The sequence below is a fragment of the Centropristis striata genome, chromosome 23, assembly GCF_030273125.1.
Source record: "Centropristis striata isolate RG_2023a ecotype Rhode Island chromosome 23, C.striata_1.0, whole genome shotgun sequence".
Lineage (NCBI taxonomy): Eukaryota > Metazoa > Chordata > Actinopteri > Perciformes > Serranidae > Centropristis > Centropristis striata.
The window spans coordinates 11,480,823-11,504,706 of record NC_081539.1 but is presented as its reverse complement, the minus strand read 5'-3'; the positions used below and the strand labels follow the sequence as shown (position 1 = coordinate 11,504,706).

General features: G+C 39.0%; 1 protein-coding gene across 1 annotated transcript in view; it reads right to left on the bottom strand.

Moving 5' to 3' along the window:
* The window catches only part of LOC131962029 (cadherin-7-like), a 193,360-nt gene extending 171,703 nt beyond the window's left edge, over positions 1–21,657 (bottom strand). Inside the window, exon 1 of the mRNA XM_059326979.1 lies at positions 21,262–21,657. The gene's annotated coding sequence lies outside the window, so the exon portion shown is untranslated. The remainder of the gene's footprint in view (positions 1–21,261) is intronic.
* Between the last annotated feature and the right edge of the window lie 2,227 nt (positions 21,658–23,884).

Genomic DNA, 23,884 nt, shown 5'->3' with positions numbered 1-23,884 from the left:
ATATCACACAGAGAGGGGGCTCCTACTCGGCCACTTGCTGCGCCTTTGTTGCCGTGATTAAAGCAGGTGTCGCGCAGGGTTGTGTTTGTTAATGACAGTTTGCATTTAAATAGCTGTCACTCGTCTGTCAAGGGGAGGGGAGGAGGGGAAAATGTTTGTTTCCGGGCCTCCAACGTATTCAGAATGCATCTCGTTTACATAAGCTTAACCTAGCTTTGCAAATGAGCTGGCAAACTTTTTGCAGGAGAGTACCTGTAAAGACTCTCCACTGATGTCGGCAAGTAGGAAAAGTCCAAACTTTAAAGGGAGGGAAAATGAAAGCTAACCCAGTTGAAAGTGTTGACTTGTAAGTATTTGTTTACAGCATGAAGATGTGCTGAATATATTTTATTTAATGCACATTTCTGTTGCACAACATAGTAAATAAAACAAATCTGAAGTAAGGGGGCAAAGAGAGGGGCCTTTTTATTGGAAAGGACCAACAGATTCGGATTCCTCCAGTAACAGCAACACATTATGTGCAGGTGTCCTTCAATAACAACTTCTAAATAGAAAAATATATTCCAAAATTACCCATTTTATTAATATTATTGTTTTTAAGAGTCTACATTGTTTGTTTGTGCCTTTCAAAACATTTAGAAATGGCCATTAGCCTATTAAAAATGATTAAGACATCACAAAACTGCACTGTTTATCAGAATCTGAAGATCATTATCATGGTTAAAAGAGTCAAGTATCAGGCGGAGAATAAACAGAAAATTCATTAGCAACTATTTTGATGATTAATTACCATCTGAGTCGCTGTTTACGGGGGAAAAAAGTTCATCACGGGTTCCCCAATGTGAGGCTGTGCTGCTTTATTTGATCTAATAGTAAGCTGAATGTCTTTGGCTATCAGACAACAATTTTAAGACATCACTTTGGGGCTCTAGTGAACTATTTGGTACATTTTCAGCATTTTAAACTGAAAACGTCTTAGTCACAATGTTAATATTCAGACTCTGGCAGGCATTAATGTCATTTTTTCCAGTCAGGAACTTTTCCAACACCACAAAAATGTTGCACAAATCACAAAAGAGAAAATAATTTGTGAATTGGGCCGTAATTTGGATCCTCCCTTCCATCAAATTATTGGGCCACTAGTATTTCCATAATCCTGCTCAACAAACGCACAACCCGTGATGAAAACATGACCTCCTTGGCAGAGGCTATAAATATGACTCATTTTTAGGCATTTCTTCAAATATCAAATTAAGTGTTTAGGAATGAAGAGTGAAATCAAGAAAAGATAATCAGCAACTCAACAAAAATATTTAACATTTTTACAAGATACCTATATATAAAAAGAAATGAATGACTTGGATAAACCAATATATGAAGCAATTATATGTTGAACTGTCACCACTTGAAACATTTTATAGTCAAGCCTTCAGCTTCTTTGGCTTTATTTATCATTACAGACATTGAGTAGATATTTTTTTTTTTATATAGCAACTGTCACACATCTCTGCATTCTACAATAAGTCTGCAAGCCTGAAAAATCTGAGATTTAATGTGCTGGAGTATGTGTCATGTTTCCTAAAGTTTTCCTGCATTTTAATACAGTCTGAAAACAGAAGTTGGCCCACAGAGACTTCATCATGGCACAGTGTAGCATCCTTTCGGAGGAAAGTGACAACCAGGAGGCAAACATGACATTTTCTTTACACGAAAACAGGTGATGTTGCTTGGTTGTATATAAAGTGTGTTTTACAGGACACTGGAAGACAGGAATTAATTCAAAATGGCAACTAGAACTCAAAAGAGATGCCTCGCTGAGGTATTAACGCTAATCAAAGCGATGGTGTAGGACCTGTATGTCAAGAACAATTGTATCGTCCTTGAAGAGCAAATTCCTCTTTACTATAATGGCCCTGCGATTGCACTGTTTGATTGTTTAGCTGCCCTTGATGGGTCATTCATTCATGAGCCACTTTCATCATAACGAAGTTGGTAAAACAAAGTGGAGGAGGTTGCCTTCTGGAAGTAATTAACCATAATCATGCTGTTCTGTAGCTATTGGTGGCATTAGCTTACCTTCGCTCTTAATCACTGTTTGTTTATAAGCACCCAAGGGTTTTAAAAATTTAAATAAAAGCACAAGACTGAACTTCAGAGGTGGCTTTGTGGATATGTATGGAACATTTTTAAGTAGCAGTCCTGAAATAGCTTTTGGGCACAAATTTGTGCACTTTGCACACGCAAAATGAACTTTTTTGTGAAACTGGCAAGCAAAAACGCAACGGTTCACCTTTTCATGTCAGTTAAACAGAAAATCCTGAGTACCTACAGCTCAAATCCTCCGTCAATTGTATTACAAATATGTATCCAGTCCAAATCTAATTCCATTTATTAGCACTGAGAAACCAGGTTGCTCATTACACTCACCTATTGATCGCCTCAACCTGAGAGGAGGGAGATTAGCAGTCAACTTTCAACACCTCAATCAATAATCATCTCCCTAATTGGGTATTAGCAACAAGAAAGTGGACTCACTTGTCACACAAACAAGGAAAGAAAGCCTCAAATTCAGCATTTTTGAGGCAGCTTGGTTTTGGATGTCATTCATCCGAAGCTTGCTATCGCACTTTTAATTTGAAATTAGGGTGCCATTCCTGTTAAGGATGTGCAGTTCTTGCTGCCTGTGAAATATCATAATCCAGGACTTACTGCATAATGCTACAAATCCCAGAGGATGGAGGCGCATGTTCTCATTAATTTGCAGACTTTCTTTTATGGAGTTCTGTTCCGAAAATGTTTGGTGGAATTTCCTAGAAGCACTGGCCAATTTTTGGAACAAAGAAACAACTGCCGTGGAGAAAAAACGTTACAGTGTTTGACCCTAGGATGATTTTAGCGTGTCAACATGTAATTTTGACATTGTTTGGTATTTTTCATATTTCTGCTTCGCAGGGTCAGAGACGCTCAAGCTGTGCCCCATTTTCGATTGACTCCAAAACTACTGAAAAAGCCTTTGCATTCTTTTGGTGCACATGGCATTTATCTGTAATTGATTTGTCTCAGCCACTGTGAATGCCTTACACCAGGAGCACATTTGTCGACTCTCTCTCTCTCTCTCCCTCTTTCTCTCTCTGTATGCAGTGCTTCCCATCTGGCTTCCCATTCAATCAGGGAACGATTTAAGGAAAGCGGTTGCACAGCTTCTCGCTCTATCTGGATAATTGAAACAAATGCCCGTTTGAAACCAAGAGTGTCTGCTTAATTTACAGACAATATGATTCTACAGCATTTTTGGAAGCAGGAACTCTCCATCAGTGCGTCCCATTCATAACCGCTAACAATGTCGCTGTGCTCAAAGCGAGTTTTCAAGTGAGAAGAGAGCATAATGTAACAGATGAAGATTTTCTCGCTGCTTGAGAAGTTGACAAATAAACAGAAAACAGTGATCAGAATACATTAGTTTTAATTGAAGTCTGGTCTACCAAAATGTTGTGAAATGAGCAAGTTGTCTCAAAAATTATAATGCATTTTCCATACTTAAGCCTGCAGTAGAAAAGAGCTTTAGTTTGACATTGACGATAGGGAGAACTGGAGTATTTATTGTGGTATTGTGATGTAAAAATATGGGCTCTGAGGAGTTGCTTAACCTTAGGTTTGTAATGAATTGCGTGACATTGGGAAAAAAAGCAGAAATTTTCATTGTCATGTCAGCCGCAGCATTGTGAAGAAAGAAAAACCTTCCACGAGATATGCTTTCCCCTTTGTAAGAAAAAGCACTTTGCACTTAAAGAAAAGTTTGTAATAAGATTTTGGCGTCGCTGGGAAAAAAATTCCACATTAACCTTTCAGTATAATTAAAGTGGTCTGAGAGAAAACTAGACTTCTGCACCTGCACTGGGCTCTGTTCTGCTTCAGAAAGTAATGACGGGAGACTTTTGCCAATCCCAGGTCATATCAGAGAGCAGGCACTCCTGCTGTTTGCAGACATACAGGAGTGTACACACATCTTCTACACCACGGGCTGACGGCTGCGGCTAATTCAAGACTAAACTATTAAGTGTGATCCATCTATATGCAGTGCAGTGCAGGTACATAGAGGCATGTAATCGTGTAAACAGGTAGTTTAGTTTACTGTCCAGGGAGCGGAGATGTACTTTGAAAATCGTTGGGAGAGCTGCTGGTCTGCTGGAATCAGCCTTTAGCTATTGTATAATGAAGGTCTTAACTAAGGATGGGCGTTTGGAAGAAACCTGCCAACTGGAACATCTGTAACGTTAGAGATCAATTAATCAATTAATCTCTATGTATTCATACATACTCAAGTATGTAAAACATGCATACATTGGCAAAATAACAGATACAGAACTGTGCAAAAGTCTGTTTTGATAACACTTTAATTTAAAAGGACAAAAAGAGACTTCCTGTCAATCATAAAACTAACTCAGGTGAGGTGATACTGTAAAGATAACCTCAAAGATTTTAATGTTTTATGTTTTAGCCCCCAAAGAGGCACGAGGTTAGTTTTCACGGTAATCTTGCATATTTAAATGTGTTTCGTGTTAAAAAATAAGTTTTGGATAAAAATTAAACTTAGTAATTCATGCTAGTAAGGTTTGATACAGTCAGCTAGTTTTGCTCAAATTAATACTCTTGTATTTCTGTGTTTTCTAAATGTTTTTGCAACTTTCAGTTTGCAAACTGTAGCTTTATCCAACTTAATTCTCAGCTCATTGGCTTATTGACGTACGGCCGCAGAACTAAACGCTCGGCGTGTTTCAGTTCAGTGAGCACTGATACGCAGTCATAGTTAAAATTAAGATTAAAAAATCCAAAGATCGATAAAATTCCACGTGATCGACCAAATTCTTAATGACCATTGATCGATCATTGATTCCCATTCATAGTCTCAACAGTGGCTGTACAGGAGACAGCTTCTTCGTCAGGCCAACTTCAAAGATGCATGGCAGCCAGTTCTCCTTAGTATCAGCAATAAAATGAGTATCAATATCACTGTGTTTTACTGTCAAAGTCCCGATAGCCTGCGAGGCCAGTTTCATTGACTGCTGCTCGATTTGGAACAATGAAATGCTGGAGGCGGGGTGAGACGACATGTAAATGCGGTAAATGAGCCGGTGTTCAAACTCCAGCAGAGTCACAGCACTTCTGACTTTTGTCATCTACTCCCTGGACAATATACACTGGAAATATATATTTTCTAAATGTCATGGCTTTATGGAGAGAACTGCTCTGTGCACAAATGTAAATAATGTCACTTTTATTGAATAGTTTAGCCTTGAATTAATCGCAGCCTTTAGCCAGCTACAGCCTTGAATCACAGTTTGCAATGAGGCTCTTGTTTTTTATAAATGAATAAGTTTGCATGAAAACATGATTTTCATAGAAAAGCTGCTATACAAAGGCAATCCAGTAATCCTACAGTATTTTCTCATTCTTACCAATGCTTGCTTTGGACCAACTGTGAAACACAAAAAATCATGGAATTTATGTATTTCATAAAAAGCAGGGTTTTCCCTTCTATGATCAGCAGTGCCGAAGCTGAATGAACAGAAAAAATATTTTGGTGTCGTTACGGGCACAGTCACTCTGTCTTCTACTTTCTATGGGAAGCGCCGCTTGCTTTCTTTGGCACCCACACACCAAGCCCTGGAGATCTGTGGCCGACTTGAAATTTGCATGGATAGTTCCATCCATATTTATTAAAAAGCATCACTATCAGTAACAACAGAAAATTAAAATGACAGTTAATATTTATGAAGACAGACATGTATCAGTTTGAAAAATAACCTTAAAACCCACCTGGTTTAGGTGGGTTAGCATTAGACAAGTTCAACTTTGGTGAATTTATATAATATATATATATATATATATATATATATATATATATATATATATTAATTATTAAATTAATTAATTGCTAACGCATCTTTGGTTTTCCACCGCCAAAGGACCAGCCTCCGGCCGGGAAAGCTGGTTCCACAGCGGTACCAACTCTTTGCTGGTCTTGAACCGTAAACCGCTTTCGTCAGGGGCTGGGGGTGGGGCTATCTGACCAACAAGACCAACTCAGTGACGTTGAGAAACCAACTAACGTGTATCATTCATTTGTTTGATTTGTTTAATTGCAATCAGATTGATATGGGCTAGCTAGTGTGCTAACGTTAGCGGGCGATCAATAGCGTCCTAACGTTAGCAGGCTACTAAGACCGAGACCAACTAGGTGCCATTGAGAGAGACCAACTAACATGTATCATTAATTCACTTGATTTTTTTAACTGCAATGTGATTGACACAGGCGAGCTAGCATGCTAGCATTAGCGGGCTAGCTAGTCCAACATTAAGATCTCACATTCAGTGTTAATAAGAATGTATTCGGCGTCCATAGTTTTTAAAATGAGCAGCAAAGATGTGTTGTAGAGACATCTCTGCTGTTGTTATTATACTTGAGGGCTGAGACAGACAGACGTTAACAGTGACGTATTGACGTAGCAAACAGGTTCAGAGCTGGGTCACAAGTTGAACCAATGGTGAACCAGCACGAGCGCCGGCCTGAAACCGGCCAAGAACCGTCTCTGGTCGAAAAAGGGTAAGAGAGACAGATAGCAGTTCACGCTCTAATTCACTCATGCGGTCAGTTTAGAGCTGCATGTCTCTGGACAGTGGGAGAAAGCTACAGAGAACCCACACTGACGCAGGAGAACATGCATTGTGAGGCGAGAGTGCTAACCACTACACCGCCAAGTAGCCTATATAGAAAAATGTGCTCCACTAATAAATGGTCTGGCTTGTAATACTTCTGGCTTTTTTCCTTCCCGTTTTCCTCAAGCCTCAACACCAGTGTTTTGTTCTGTCCTCCTCTTCTCCATGCTAATGCAACACCTTATACTATCACGTAGAAAGAAATACAATCTTTACATAATTCATGTCTGCAATCAGCGATCCAGAGTTTGTTTTTCCTGCATTTCCTGCTACTGTGTTGTTCAAGCCACCTAACATGAACTCAGAATAAAAAATTATATTTTAACTTGAGGCTACAGCTTCAGTCCCGACCAGGCACTGCAGGGGACAGTTATGAGGACTAGCGGTCCATGCCGTGAGCCGGCTCTGATGGTAGGGGAGGCGCAGCACCCCTTCCCCTATACTGGTTCATCCGGCTCCCAGAGGACCGCTGGTAAACACTGCACGTCAACCCCGAGGCCAATTAGCCTGCAAGAGCAGCCTAGTGAGAGGCCGGCTGGAGACGGGAGGGGGACTTAATTCAAAGAGCAGACTCTGTGAGAGTTCAGCTATCCTAATCGCTAAAAGAGCTCCAGTCCCTGGGGTGCCATTCAGGCTTTCAGGAAATATAAAGGAGTTTTATTGTTTGCTGGTGAAATAATACACCATGGTGATTTTATGTAATCATGTGGTGTTATAATACGAAAAATAACAAGTAAGAAAGGGGTACCTACAGAGAGGTCATTAGTCTGTGACCCTTAAAGGCAGATCTGCCAACAAACTGAGTTTCTATCCAAAAGACAGCACACGTTCTATTTTAGCAATTTAGGCAATGATTTGAAAAATTGGATTTTATCTTTAATTTAGCGTCCATCCCAATACCGAGGCTCATAAACTATAATAGTGTAGTAGCAAGTGTGGGAAACTGAGGTTAACAGGAGAGCATGTGAATCACAAAACTGTTAATTAGAATCACACAGTATCTAAGCAACAGTAACAGGGCACCAAGTGAAATTAGCTATTTAGCGGGGCAGCATCCTGCTCCTGTTCAACCTCTGCCCTGAGCATTTACTCTATAGCCGTCATGTTTTACTGCCAGATTTTACTACCACGATGCTACAGCCAGATATGTTGTGTGGGCGATACGTGTAAACAGCTTTACAAGATATGACAACAGTGTTTGTTTTTTATTTCTTTGCAGTTTTTCATACTATTATTCCCTTATTTATCTCTCCATAAGTTTGTTTTCCCCCCAGCAGAAGAAGTACAAATTTAAAAACACATCAGAGCCAAAAAAACAACAATGTTCAAGGTAATACAGAACTAAGGATTTAAAAATACTAAAAATTTGTCACACACGGTTATTTGAACTTGCACAGCAGAGATCAGATCAGAAACCAGATGTAGCTTCGAGCAGGAAGCGGAAACAGAAATCATCCAATTATGTGTGATCCATATCTATTCTTATTTAAGAGCTGCTTAAACTAAAACTAAAACTATACATGCTGATATAAAACTACCCTTTTTCAGACACCTAAAATGGATTTGCAATACTATTATTTTTCTATGTAGTTATTTGGTTTAACATTAGCCCTTTCAAAGTGCGGTCCCGCAAATGTCCCACTATATTTCCGTAAAGATCTGTGCGCGTTCATAGTGCAGGCGAGAAATTACAGAGCCGTAGATGTCCCGGCATGAAATGGCACTATGGAAGGGAATCATGTACATGATATCTAGGGCTCTACGACCAGCAGAAAAAATTGCAATATGGGTTTTTTTTTTAGCCTTTTTCGGCTTACTTTAACAGTTGTAGAAATACAGAGTGAAAGGGGGAGACTGAGAAGAAGACCTGCAGGAAAGGGCTCGAGACTAATTCAAATCTGGGCCCACTAAGTGCAAGGACTAAGCCTGCTATGCGATTTACCCATGACCCACCGGGATGCCCCAAATTTCAATATTTTATAATTAAAACATATCTACAGTAAATGGGTAAATGTGAAATTTGCCATATTATAGATGCATATTCTAAGTCAGGGGATTCCCCTGAGATAATAATAATCCTTTTTTCACTATGTGCATGCCAAATAAACAGAAAAAACTATGGTGATGTGTTTTACTGTTTGCAGGCATGTTGTATCTGTTCTCTGCCGGCTGGCTTTTACAGCGGTACTACTTTACTTTCTGGAAACTCAATTAATAAATAGTCTATTTGAAATAAGGAACTGGACTATTTGGACAGACCTGAGAGACTTTACCATTGCCCATCAAGGGTCGTAAAAATTCCATCATAATCTATTATTACCCATCATTTTCATTTTATAATGAGGCATTAAATATAATTCAATTTTAATCTTTAATAATTAATTTTAAAGAGCAATCTTATGGGCCTATATATAGAGTATGTGGTTTTAAGGGCATAACATTAGATAGAAAAGGCCGGGGAAAAAATGAACAGAAAAGAGGAAAAAATCTGTTAGTGATGGTAAATATTTAGTCATACACACTCAACACAACCCTGCTCAACACATGAGCTGCATCATTGTTAATGCTACAACATGATATATTTTAGACAGAAGTGTGCTCCCAACTATGTGGCATCTAGGGATCTGAATAATTAATCGATGATAGATTAATAGTCGTTAAGAATTTGGTCGATCACGTGGAATTTTTAATAGATTTGTGTGTTTTATTATTTTAATTGTATCTATGACTGCGTATCAGTACTCACTTAACTGAAACACGGCCGATCATTCAGTTCTGTGGCCGTACGTCAATAAGCCAATGAGCTGAGAATTAAATTGGATCAAGCTAAAGTTTGCAAACTGAAAGTTGCAACAACAATTATAAAACACACAGAAATACAAGAGTATTAATTTGAGCAAAACTAGCTTACTATATCACACCTTGCTAGCATAAATTACTTAATTAAGTTTAATTTTATCCAAAACTTATTTAAACACAAAATACTGTGAAAACTAACCTCATGCTTCTTCAGGGGCTATAAAATAAAACCTTGAACTCCTTGACGTTATCTTTACAGTCTCATCTCATTTGAGTTAGTTTTACGATCGACAGGAAGTCTTTTTTCGTCCTTTCAAAATAAAAGCATCGGTTATCAAAACAGGCTTTTACTTACACACACACACACACACACACACATATATATAAGAGGAGGCAGCTCTTCACCCTGGCTGCTCCCTCCATTCTTCTTCGTCCCCATCGCACAGATGACTCTTGTTTGTGCTTTTTTACCCCTCTGTTTTGTTTTATTTTTTATATATATATATATATATATATATATATATATATATATATATATATATATATATATAGGGCTGCACGATTCTGGAAAAAATGTGAATCACGATTTTTCTGCTTAGAATTGAGATCACGATTCTCTGGCACGATTTTTTTTCACAAAATGTTTGTTGCACTGATGAACTTTGACAAAACAAAAAAACAGTGCTTTGGCAAGGGCATATTAGTAGTTAAATCATTGGAAGATAAATTACTTTAACAAAAATAAAAAATTAAAATTAAGACATGCAGGTGATAACAACTTCCTCCTATCATCATATGCACATCAAACAGTCTGATTTCCTTAGAACGTAGAGTGTATGTTGTACAGTGTTTATTGGGGCCATATCTTTGGCTAGGTGATATGTGATAGCTGCTGTGATCTCCTTATGTCTACTGGAGTTTAGTGGGTATGCCGTCGCATTGTACAAGGTTCCGGTTATTGACGTCTGTGTTTGTTTCTTGCCTTGTACGGCTTCATCATGCTGTACTTTGTGGTGACGTTTAAGGTGATTGTAGAGATTTGTAGTGTTGCCTTGCGGCGCCGCAATGAGGGCAAAACACACGCTACAATGCACCTCACACTGTTTGTCATCGTCTGGCTGAAATCCAAAATACTTCCACACCGCCGAATGTGAACCTTTTTTGGGCACGAGGTCGGTTCGGGACGGTGGGTGACTCTCGCCACTACAGCTTTGGTTTTCTTCGCCATCCATTCAACCCTCCTTACTGGCGACTTTCCTCCGCTTTAGCTCACTCTTTCCAAAACGCTCAACTGCAGGCGGGCGTCCTCCACTGAATCACGTGTTAACGTAAAGATGCTTTACCATTGGTTGAGGGAGGATTTTTTCAAGCGCCCCCAAACGCAGCAGCGTTTGGGGGCGCTTGAAAAAATCCGGGAGATAATAGGAGCATTTTTTTCTGATGCAGCTCCAGGTATAAAATGCTTCAGAATCGACGTGTGTAGAAATTAGATCACGTGTATGTGGGAATCGAGATCGCGATTTTTTAACGATTTATCGTGCAGCCCTAATATATATATATATATATATATATACATACTGGAGTATGTATAAAAACATAGTGATTAATTGATCGTCAACATTCTAGATGCTCAAGTTGGCAGGTTTTTTCCAAACGTCCACCCCTACTCCCAACTATGTGGCAACAGTTTGGTAGCAAACAGTTCTTGATGCAACACAACTGCCCAAACACACCAACTTGGGCCCTGAAAGAAACATTTTCCTTAATTGATGTGGAAGAACTTTACTGGCGTGCACAGAGCCCTGACCTCAACGCAGTTCAACACGTTTGGAATGAACTGCACCTCCGTGGCCGACCTCACTGAATGGGACCAAAGCCCTGCAGCCAGGTTCCTGGTGGTAGTGGAGGCTGTTATAGCAGCAGATTGATGATTTAAGTTTATTACTAGTGCATGCAGGGAGTTTTTCCTCATCCAAATCAAGGGTCGAAGGACAGAGGGTGTTCTGTGCTGATAGAAAAGTCCTCCGAGACCAAGTTTTGAGTCCAACTATGAAAATAAACTCGACTCGACTGGAATTGAATTGACTACACACAGTGTCAAGCGAAAATTCGGAAGCCTGGCTCTTATTCTCACCTCCTCCAGCAATGTCCTGATGCTTTGCTCGATGTCATTATACAAAAGTTTTGGGCAGCTCTTCAAACACACTCAAACGCTGCTGAGAGGATCCATCCAGTGTAACATTTTTTTTGTTATCCTCCGTGTCATGATAGTTGATTGTGGACTTTCTGCTCGACACAGGCCATAAACCTTCACAGACATAAGCAGCCTAACAAGACTTAAGCATGTCTGCTCCAAGACAACGACCCACTGGCTTCTCTCTCCCTTCTTCTCTTTCTGTGTCTCTGCTTCAGAAAATGAGAGGAGCTTCTCAAAAACTGTGACTCTATAACAGTAGCCTGCGTGTCCCCAAGGATACTGAGCTAGCACGGTCTGCCAGTCTATCACACAGGAGCACACCGCTTTTGTGACAAACTGGCAGACTAACATCTTTCATTCCTGTAGCTCCTCTGTGCTCTTCTTTTTCTTCCTAGACAATCCTCACAATAACCTCGGTGGTGAGTGCATGACTACACAGTGTTCCCCGTTGCTTTCTGTTGATTCAGTGCAGCGCACTGGTGGATATCAGCGCTCGAACACCCCACATTCATTTTAAAAAATGTGTTGAATACACAGCAGAGTGCTGTCAAAACATCACAAAAGGTCAGAGTACAGATTTAATTACTTTTTATTGTGTGCCACGCATGTGTACAACACCGAACAACAACAAATATCCCCTCTCAACCCCCGGATCATTTGTTTGCACCAGAAAAGTCATGCTTTGTAGAAGTTTGCCAGATGACAGACTGGCGTGCAAGCTCTCTTTTAACAGGTGAGCAGCCTGGCCATCTTTAAATCCTTCAGAGGCTGTATCCATTACAGGATCCATGAGAGGTGGGTAAGAGCCAGAGAGCATGGAGGAGCTGCTTCACTGCACAGCACACAACCTCTCTTTACACTCTAACTGGCAATTGTTAAATTCACACTCGTGTCAGTCTTCTTCACAATTTAGAGCCCTGTCAGGTATCTCCTCGTGGACAAAACTTACCTCCCCCCAATCACTGATGTCTCTGAATGAAACAGCAAAGTAATTCTACAGTCTGATGGTGTCGCTTTCTGTTTTTCTTTTTCCTATTACACAGTGGCCTTAAAGATTCATGAGGGAACTTGCATTCAAACAAGCTTAATATCCATCATGTTTCATACTAGTAACAACACAGTCTGGCACGGGGAAGTGAATCATAGTGCCCCAGTGACTTGGAAGTGCCCAGATATGCAAATGTGTGAGTTGGTGCAATAGATTATTCAAATGCATAGATGCTTTGCCTTTGGGGTTGCCCTGCTGCCGAGCCGTGGTCACTCCCCCGTGTGTAATAATCTCGTTCTCTCTAAAGTTGGGGGGGTGGGGTGGTGACTGTTTCCAGTCACACGGGTGACACAAGGTGACACGGTCTAGCCGATGGCTTGTGGGCCACCCACATAAGAGCTGAATGGATGAGTGGCTGCTTGACATCCTTTTTGGCGAATTTCACAAGACATCTAGCTTTTTAGAAATAAAAATGTGCTCAAACTCATTTTGGAACCAGAAGGGCACACAAAGAGTGCACACCTCAGCCAAGGCCATGTCCTATCTCACAATGTCCTATCTTTTTTTCAAAATTGAAAAAAAATAAATTGTGTACCTGCCCCGTGGATTGGATCTGTTCCATTATCCGATGGGTTCTTTGTTGGCCTTTGCTACACACTTCTACCAAGTTTCTTGAAAATATGACCTGTAGTTTTTCATATTCCTCCATAGAAATTAATTCTTAAACCGGTAAGTAAGTTAGCATTTTAGCGCCCTGGGGTCTCTCCTCTCAAACTCAATGAGGATTTTGAATGGGTTTTAGGTTAGGTGCCTGAAATAAGGTCTGTGGTTCACACAAGCTGAAGAGATGTTTGTGTTTTGTTTGACGACATAAAATACATAAGTAAATACCCCAAACTGTGAAGTTTTTACATGTCCTTAAAAAGGTGGTTGCTAAAAAGTGGCTAAATGAGACTACAGTGGTTGTCAGGGAAATTAAATATCATCAGACCAGACACGGACAGGAACAGGAACTTACAGCCTCTAGTCTTTTTTTTCAGTGCTCTTACCAGGTATTTAGATTGTAGATTAGGTTAATACATTTATTAGGCTACAGTTTCACAAGCTTGTCAGAAACTCTGGTTAGCCTGCCTGAGACTGTCTGAAGCTAACGGTAGTGACGTTCAAGACACACGACTGTGGGGTAGTTTGCTAGCTTTTTACTTCTGTTGGCTGCATTAACGCTTCAAACTTCATAAAAGTGGTGTTCATTTGTGAAGATTATCCTGCTGAACAAACGTGTGTTTTTCCCAAAGAGCTTATTTTCTGCCATGATACAAAATCCAATGCAAAAATCCCATAGGCTAATTCTGAATAGACCCCATGGTGATTCTACTTCCACGTTGGCCTTCAAAAATAAATCATTTCGTTTCCTCTATATAAAGTCTGGGGCTATTTTAAAAACATTCTTAGCAAGGTTAGCAAGGTAGCACTGTTTTGCCTCTTCCACCTGAAAGCATCGCCTCATCTCTGAAGGATATAAGACAAAATCTCAATATGACCCAACACATTCTCACATGCAAGTTGTACAATACCGGTGCTTTGTCAGTGTCCCTCAGCATTAGATACACCCATAGCCCCAGTTTTTGAATGTGTTAGGGGCGGCGTGATTGGCCTTTCAAAATACATTTCTGTCTTCACAGAAAACAGTTGATTTTAGGTAATCATTTGGTAGCGGTGGCCTGCCGCTGCTATATTACGCCCGCCGCAACTTCAGAATAGGGAATTGGGCTTTTTTTTTTACTCTGTAGCAGTGACCACAATGGGAGGCTCCGCCAAACAGTCTTCCACTCTCTTGCGGCAAGGATGAGCGAATGGAACACTGCCAGGACGTCAGTCACTTGAGATGTCATGACAACCGTAACAGCGCGAGCTCTCTGTCAGCATGATTGGAGTTTCTGAGTGAGGTTAGACTGCCTGTTAGAGTGGATGGCTAGCTCCCGTTACTGGAATAGAACAAAAGCACACTGCGGTCAGTCAACCTCCACTTGTTTTCCAGGTGCTTGTTTTTACTGAGCGTTACAATAAGGACGTGTTAGACCCGCCTTTAAAATAAAAGCAAACACACTTTTTAAAATAAGAGCACATGGATATGTTAGCAGAGTCCACCACATAATCTACAAGGAAACTGTCAAAATATGATGCCTTTTAATTAATAAAACAGAAGAACTGTTATTCTTTTTTACAATAATTCATTAAAATATGCAATGATTACGATGGAATAGTGGCATTACAATTTTGGAGAGGCACCAAATTCAGGCTTTTAGGGCAAAAAAAATTGTCTGGATCCCCCTACTTTGTTCAGGTCCCCCATCATAGTCTCTGAAAATCCGATGGGAAACACTGGTCCGAAAGCTTGTTTTGCAGTCAAGTGTCATTTTTTATAATTTCTAAATTGCTGATTGATAATTAGATGCACACACCATCCAGGATAAATAACCCTTTTACCCCCGCTGCTGAAAAAAGGCCTAGAGGAAACACTGTTCCATATTTAATTACTGGTTTAACTACTGAACCCAGTTATGTTGGTGACGTAGAACATGACGCAGATCTTGAGGTGGAAAAATACTTAAAATAACAACACTGACTGGATGTTTTTCAGAAGAGCTGAATCAGTCTTTGCAGACACAGGCAAAATATATGAGTTGATTCAATTTATTTTTATACCACCAGATGTCTTCTTTAACTCTCCAATTAGGAGTTCAGAACTTTTATGATGTCTTCCACTCCTGTCAATTAAAAGTGCCGAAGTGCAAGGTGAGACTGGTACATTTTGCATGGTTATTTGTCAAATTAGCGATTAATAGGAAACCTTCCCCCACTGCAGTTTGATCCATCTGCCACTGGTCTGAGGCTGTAACTGCTAATTGCTAACGCCTACACAAGCACCAGGCAGGGATATTGATTTCTCGTCCTCACATCGCAAACACATTGAATGACACTGAGGAACCAGTTGCGATAGACCAGTGCATTATAGGGCACCATGCTGCTGGAGGAGGGTAATTTACTGGGACTGTGTACATACATGCCCATACTGCTGCGATCGCACTAAAAAAACTCCTTAGACTGTAACACATGAGGACAGGTGACATGTGGCGGCTAGTGAGGAAGACATGTGTACACTCAGACAAATAGTACATTATCAGCAGACGTAATTAAATCTCTGGTATTAAAAAGCAAAGATTAAGTGTGTGTTTAGCGGATCAATAATGATGGACAGACAAGACAAAGAATATAAATCAAAGTGCTCAGAAAGTAGAGCACTTAGGCACGCAATTAATATGTCAGGGAAACCTCTCTGGGACAAAAAAAAAGACGCTAAATAAATGTAAGAAAGGCTTCAAGGGCTATTACTTAGGATTATCATCATTGATTTTGTCTATATCTGTGTGGGGGTGCGATGTTAATATCTCTATTGATTCACCACTTTTGAGCAGCTTTTGATAGACACCGCTCAGACGCTGCAGCTCGTAAAACTCTCAGTTTTAGATTTCATTACAATGTCCGGACCGTTCCCTCATTTCCTCAAGGAGCGTTATGAGCATCGATCCGCTCCAGATAGAAAGCATAAGTTCAGCGTATGCTTTGATGAAATGTGTCTCAAGTTTTTTTTTTTATTATTGGCGTAATAGCGCATCAAAAACAACTGGGACTGGGAGCCCCCGAGTCAATATGGCTGTCGGCCAGGACAAGCTAATTTCTTTGGCTTTGCTTCAGATGTTTTGCATAACATGACTTGAACTGACTGACAAAAAGTAGACGGGAAAGAGAAGAGATAGAAGCAGAAATTAAACTTGGGTTTACTATGTGTAATAATCCCTGCAAATCACCAAAAGGGAACTGAACTGTTCTGTAAATTACTGGATGTACAGTGATGTGTATGATTATATCATGCACTTACGGCGACCACAGGCCTCTATTACCTAATGATGACAGCTAATGGTAACAAGCACAAATTAAAGGGTTCCTGCCTTTTCCATTTTGATTATGGTTATTGTTGTTTACTGTGGTTTTATAGGCTGGACCCACAGGATTTGCAGACTCAATCTCCTGCAGCCTCCTTTGTTTCTGGCTCTACTGAACCAGAAAAGATGGACTCTTAGTGGATATCTGGGGGCTTTTGTGTGCTTGTGATGGTCTGTGTGTTCAGTTTTATTACACTTACTGACACACTTCTGGACATTAACTTTATGAAACCAGGAAAAAAGTAGCAGCCCATTTCTCAGCTCTCTTACACTACCAGCACTATTGATTGCAGATTATAGTATACAGTATACACTCTGCAATACTGATTGCTGAATTGAAACATAATATTCTGTTATATCATATATAATTTATACAGATGAGATGATTGCCACCTCTTTTTCGTGGACAAGAAAGACAAAGTGTAAATTATCCTGCCTGCCTGGAATCAGTGCTGTACTTATCTTTCAACTGCTTTCATTGAAACGCTTTCTCCACTTGCAGTTTGATTAACAGCCAGAGCCAACGTGTTGTCATTTCCAGGTTTCAGCTCTAAGTTTTAACACTAACGTCTTGGTCTTGCTCCAGCCGCCTTTGCTCAATTACCCCTCTATAAAAGTGTCTGAACACGGTTTTTCTTTGTAAAGCCATGCTACCACAAAAAATGATCAACCTGAAGCCTCATTTCTAAAATTCTACAAAGAATCCTCACTAAATGTTTGCACTCGTACAAATGAGGAAACCCGAAAGAATATAATGATTCATAAAACTGTGTGTGCTTGTATGAATCTCAAAAGAACATGGAAATGTCCACGAGTGGATTAGCTGACTAGCCCACCCTCTACATACCCACATTCAACCAAAACTAGTCAACACAAAGCACCTCATGGATGTCAATGCATAGTAATGAAGCAGCAGATCAATGGTTCTTTACAGTGAGTCATGGTCAATCACAGCCACAACCGATTGGGCATCCATCATGAAGCATTATGCACAGCATTGTCACCGCAGCACTTCTATGTTTACAGCAATCTTCGGAATTGATTAACATATTGCCAAAATGATGATGATGATGATCCCAGTGAGGTGACCGGAGAAAGTGACTAGAGAAGGCCGAGTGTGTTTGTGACAGCCACCGAGGTGTGAGCATCCAGTGCACTCCCGTGCGCCCGTTTAATTATCTCTTTCATTGTGACTGCAGCATTATTGAACTTTTTTATGTTTAGGCACTGGTGACACTTGGTTAAGGTTAGGGAAAAGGCCATATACAGGAAATCAATATACTGCACTGCCAAAAGGGGTGTCTAAAACCAAGATAAAAACACTTCATCTGAGGGAAATGATCTTGCTGCATGGACAGAAAATTTCACTTGACAAGATTTCTTAAATTAAGATTGTTAAATCTAGAAATAAGCATGTTGTACGCAAAATAAGAAATTAACTCTTAAAACAAGATAAAGTAAAGCTGCAAGCAGCAATGAACTGGCCCGAGCAGAGTGCATTGTAAATTATTTGTTAAAAAAATTGATTTACAAGTGTTACATAATTTATCTTGTTTTAAGAGTTAATTTCTTATTTTAAGCATTCAACATGCTTATTTCTAGATTTAACAATCTTAATTTAAGAAATCTTGTCAAGTGAAACTATCTGTCCATGCAGCAAGATCATTTCCCTCAGATTTTGTGTTTTTATCTTGGTTTTAGACCCCCTTTTTTTGCAGTGTAGGGTCAAAGTCCTGGGCTCTAAACCTTAAATAGAATAGAATAGAATATCTTTATTTGTCGTTTTGCAATGCATAACGAAATAAGTGCAATACTCAGTGCAGGAGTAAACAAATGTATACTATGTAACAAAAAAAGCATAGTATAAAACATAAATCAAACAGATAAAAGGGATTAAAAAAAAACATGGAGAATTTAAAATAAATAGCACATAAATCCACGTCCACATACATACAATGCAATGGCCTTTGCATAAAAGCTGTTTTTAGTCTGTTTGTATGTGTTATCATTGTCCTGTATCGCCTGCCCGAGGGTAACAAAAATGGTGTGGCCGGGGTGGGATGAGTCATTGATAATGGTTTGGGCTCTTTTGAGCATGAGGAGTGCCAGCCAGACCATAGACCATATTGTCAGAACATATTGTAGCACTTCATTCACACAAAATAACAAATAAGTACCACAAACTCTAGGTCTCTTGGTACTTGTGATGAGCATTTTACACTGGTTTCTAATGTTTCACAGGCCAACCAATTACAAAAATCAATCAATGGTAAAAATCATCATTTGCAGTCTTAATAGAGAGGCCCATTTCAGCTTTATTCATAGAAAGCTCCAGCACTCCTCATGCTTTACTTTCACACTGTGAAAGTACAGCAACCTCAAAAATCTAAGGAACCAACTCTGCTGAGATTCATTAATATAAGGTTCACACTAACACCTCTGTACACCTCTGCTCTTCATCTAGTCCAACTAAAACTGTTACAGGTCTGTGGCATGTGCGAGATCTTCATCGGATCCGACAGGACCTGAAAGCACCTGAAAATCACCTGATAACACGAGCCTCACAAGCTGCACCTCCAGCCAGGCAATCAAAACACCAATAAATTACTCACTTGGCTAAATCTTGGTAGAGATTGTACCTGTTGGAGTATTTGGACGGGGAGACAGCCATGCTGGCTATTGATTTATTTTTTTTGCCAGACTCAGTAGGTGACTAATAACAAGTGCCAGAGAGAAAAGTTCCTACAAGTGAGAAAATTCTTGGAATAATGAAGCGAACTTCACAATGGGAGTTGAGTGTAATTGTTAACAACCAATTTGCTGGTCACTGTTTCTGGTCCCATTATCTAAAGTGTTTGAGCCTAGTTTCTATTAGGGGGGTTCAGATTTTTGTGTGTGCATTTTAAAGCATCTTCAGCTGGTGTTAGATTGGTCCATCGGGTCAGGAGCTCATTTGTATTACTCTTTATTTGCCTCATACCTGCTGTTTTATTTCTATACTAATTGCTGTTCTCAATTAGCAAGTGGAAACCTCATGATCACACACTCAAATAATTAATCTCACACTGAATGTAAATAACTGTTAAGACAATTTGGACGGTTTTATAGAGCCATAAAAGGCTGATTATCGTGTTTCTATATACTCTTTAAATAGTACTAGTTGGCTGGCCTTCTTGCATTTGTATCTTTTGATAGGGTTTGGTAGTAGTCGCCAGGTTACAAACAATAAGTAACTATAATCAGCCTATATTACATTTGAAAAAAAGTGCAATTAGATTAAAGTTATAATCTAGGATATCTTAAATACATGTTTAATACCATCTTTGAAATATGGCAATTTTAAAATTATTTTTGAGTTTTTTCACAATAACCAATGCTTTTAACTCATAAAAAGTGTGTCTGACCAATAAGTTGTTTTTGTAAAGGTGATTTGATTTAACCAATGGCAAATGCCAAATATAATAAATAAAGCATTTTATTTGCACTGAAAATGTTTTGAGATGTTTAAAGACAAAAAAAAAAAAGAGTATGTGCAGTTTGGTGGCTGTGTCCATCTTTTTTTACTATAAGGGGCAATACTTTCAATGTCTGATTTTGAAGTAATAAAAAAGTATTCAGATTAGATTACATTTATATGTTATACAATAGGATATGTTACTTCTTACAGAAACCGCCTTGTATTCAGTAACTGACTACATGTCAAAATAATCTGACCCAAACCTGTCCCTTAGCTATTAGTAGGTGCAAAAAGAAGTTTGGGTATTATTTTAAATATTTATCACCCTCTTTACTAACACTTCACCTTAACCCCAACATCTATTTATCATCTAAGGACTTCTATATCGTCACACTGTTAAAATAATCGCCTTAGTCATTTTTTGTCAAAATTGTTTGTTTTTTTGCCTAAATCATCTCCTCATGACGCCGGCCACCTATGGTAAAATCATCAACATCCTCAGTTGATCAGATCATGTGATTTTACCCCATTAAGATAATGGCCTATGTCAAGTGTGTGACTTAAGCGGATTTATTATGCCTGAGTCAAAATAAAATGTGACTTAGGCAATTTTTTTGAACATGCCTTTGTGACTTAAGCAAGGTATGGTAACACTTTATTTTGAAGGTGTCTACATAAGAGTGGCATAAGCGTGTCATAAACATGACATGGGATGTGTTATCATGAACATTAATGATACTTTGAAGTAACATTAATGCTCATGATACTTGTCATGTCATGTTTCTGACAGGCTTGTGTGACTCTTATGTAGACACCTTCAAAATAAAGTGTTACCATATCTTGCTTAAGTCACAAAGGCATGTTCAAAAAATTGCCTTAGTCATTTATTTCTCTTAAGTTACATAATTTACACACTGTGTTATTATTATGCCAATAGCAAAGAAGTTTTTTTTGTTTCCTGCAAAACATGAAAAAATGAGTTTATTAGCGATTATTTTAACAGGGTGACGATATTGCAGTGAAATACAAGACCATAGTAAATGTAAAAAGAAACGGCTTGGGGTTCGGAGGGTTCATAATGACTGACACTTGACATTACCTGTTCTCAGCCTGTGCGCTGTCCATCCGGGTAGCTGTTTCCTCTGCCGAGTAAGTCCAATTTCACTGCGTAGTCCTGCGGCTTTTATATTTTTTGCAATCCTCTTAGAAAAATGCTTAGCATCCTGGAAGTCTGTTCTTGGCCAGGTACCATCACACAATGAAGCAAAGCAAAGAAGTTGCCCTCTCAAACAAGCTAGCAGTTAGCGTTAGCCGTTTTTTTCTTGGAAAACCTCTCCAAATATTTTTACCAAACGTAGCGGTTTATGACTATACCGCGACCTGGTGAGCACCGGTGATTAGTACCAAGTTTTTCTCTTAAAGATAGACTTTCAAATCCGTGCTGTAAAAGATAATCCACATCGTTCATGGTGACCGCAGTTAGCTTCACTTTAGGCTTTTTAGGAATTCCTAACGGCTGATAAATAACTTCGAAGAAATGACCACAGCCAATCAAATTGAAGCTGAGCGACAGCCAATCAGCGTTGAGCATGCGTACTTGTTTTTGACATTGCCAATGTGGAAGCCAATTAAAATCCGATTAAAAATAATACAAATCAGCCACTGACTTGATTTGTGGAATAGCAAGAAATAGCAGCAGCAACATTTTTATGTCATGCATTAACCCAGAATAGCTTTAATTTCTAAGTGACTTTGTATAGCTATAATAACCTTTTTTTTCTGCTGCCAACAGGAGGTGCTGTGCCCACAAGTACACATAAGGACACTATGTAAGGGATGATTTACTTTACAGCCCCTTATTGCCAAATACATCTTGACAGTGAATTACCCTGAAGAGGTTTATTTCCCAGTAAATACCAGATGGCTTGACATTATCCCACTTATTAAATGGCAACTAACAAAATAAGTCGTTAAATCACTTTATTGATTAAAAAATGACTTTTATTATGACATCTGGTAAAAAAGAAAAGAAAAGTAGTCTGTTAGTTTCTAGGGTTGAACAAAACTGCAATCAGAGGGTTATAATGTCATACATAGCTGTGTTCTGTTAATGTGAAATACCAGACCTAGCCTAATTAACCAATCAATCAGTATTAGGGGTGTTAAAAAAGCCATGTAATAATTATTTGAATTTTTATCAGTGATTATAACCTCATCAATGAGGCACGTGTAACTGGTGTGTATTAACAGGTAATGAATGATTGCAAACACATAATCATATTTGCCCAATTATGAACACATCCTTATTTTAAAATAACACATTTATTTTCTGCTGCTAAATATGTTTGAAAACTCATCATGCTTTCAGCTACATGCAATTGGGTTCGTCGCAAGATGAAGTTTCCTTAGTTGTCAGAAGTTTTTTTAAAAACACTTATTGTTATATTGTATTGTCAATGACTCTATAATAAATCTGTTTATCCGTCAGTTATAGATGCTTACGGGGGGAGGAGTGCCTTGTAAATATCCATAAACATTCTTACAAGTACCATACAGTATGGTGTGTTAAACACCATTTATTAATTCTTCATACACATTGTTTATATACAATGCATTCTATAAAAATTGTGTCTAGTAGGATATACAACCATCTTACAAGTCTTAAGTAATTTCCCTTTGAAACCCTTCACAATAAATTGATTAAGAGCTACTACGATACTTGATTTACTGTAACTGTTAGATGATAAATTACTTATTTACTCAGCCAACACAATACATCAAATATAGGTGAATTCAATTATGTAACCATTGTCCTAATGTCCTTGGATTATAAAATGTTTATGATTTATGGCGAAGGAAACCCTCATAGTTTTGAATAAATATGCTAAATTGACTTTTATGAACTTGTCTGTGGTCATCTGACCTCCGTGGCATTTACTGTGTTGTCCTACAAGGCAAATTCCAGCCATCTGGTACTCCGGGCAAGTTCAAGCAAATGTTAAGATGTACTGTATTTGCAACAATAATTTGGCCCCACTCTGCTGCAACATGTTATTTCATCCGCTTCCCCTTACATGATAATGAAAAAAAGAGCTTCAAATTACACATTTGATGCTCAAAGTGCTGTGGAATTCGATTTCTGCCATTTCAAAGACAGAAAAAAAAACATCTCTATTAGAGTATCACACACATCATCATACACTACAGCGGTGGCAGATGTATAGTGGCATAATTATACAAGAAATTGCAGTTATTTATGTTTCAAAGGCACCAGTTCAAACACTCCTCATCCCCCCAACCTCCTGCTGTTATTGCTGCTGCTGTTGTTGTTCCTGCTGTTTGTGTTGTTGCTGCTGCTCCATTCGCCGTTGCTGTTAGTTTTCGCTCTCAGCTTGCTCCTCCACCTTTTGCTTTTTCTTCATTTGCAGCCGATCCCATGGCCAACTTTTAATTTCCAGATCAGAAAAACAAGAGCAAACATGGGGGAAAAAATGACCTCATCTCTTGGGTGGGGTCATTTTTTTCTCGTTGCGAGACCAGAAAAGGTGTTGAAAAAGCATTAAGGGGCTTAAGAGCATGCTGTTAAACTCAACTAAAGTACAAACTTAAATAATTATTTTTTTAAAAATACTGCAAGTTCAACCAGCAATGTAAAATGACAGGATCTTGATGATCCCATCTAATTGCTGATGCATTACTGGCCTCTAGTGGTGAACGGTGAT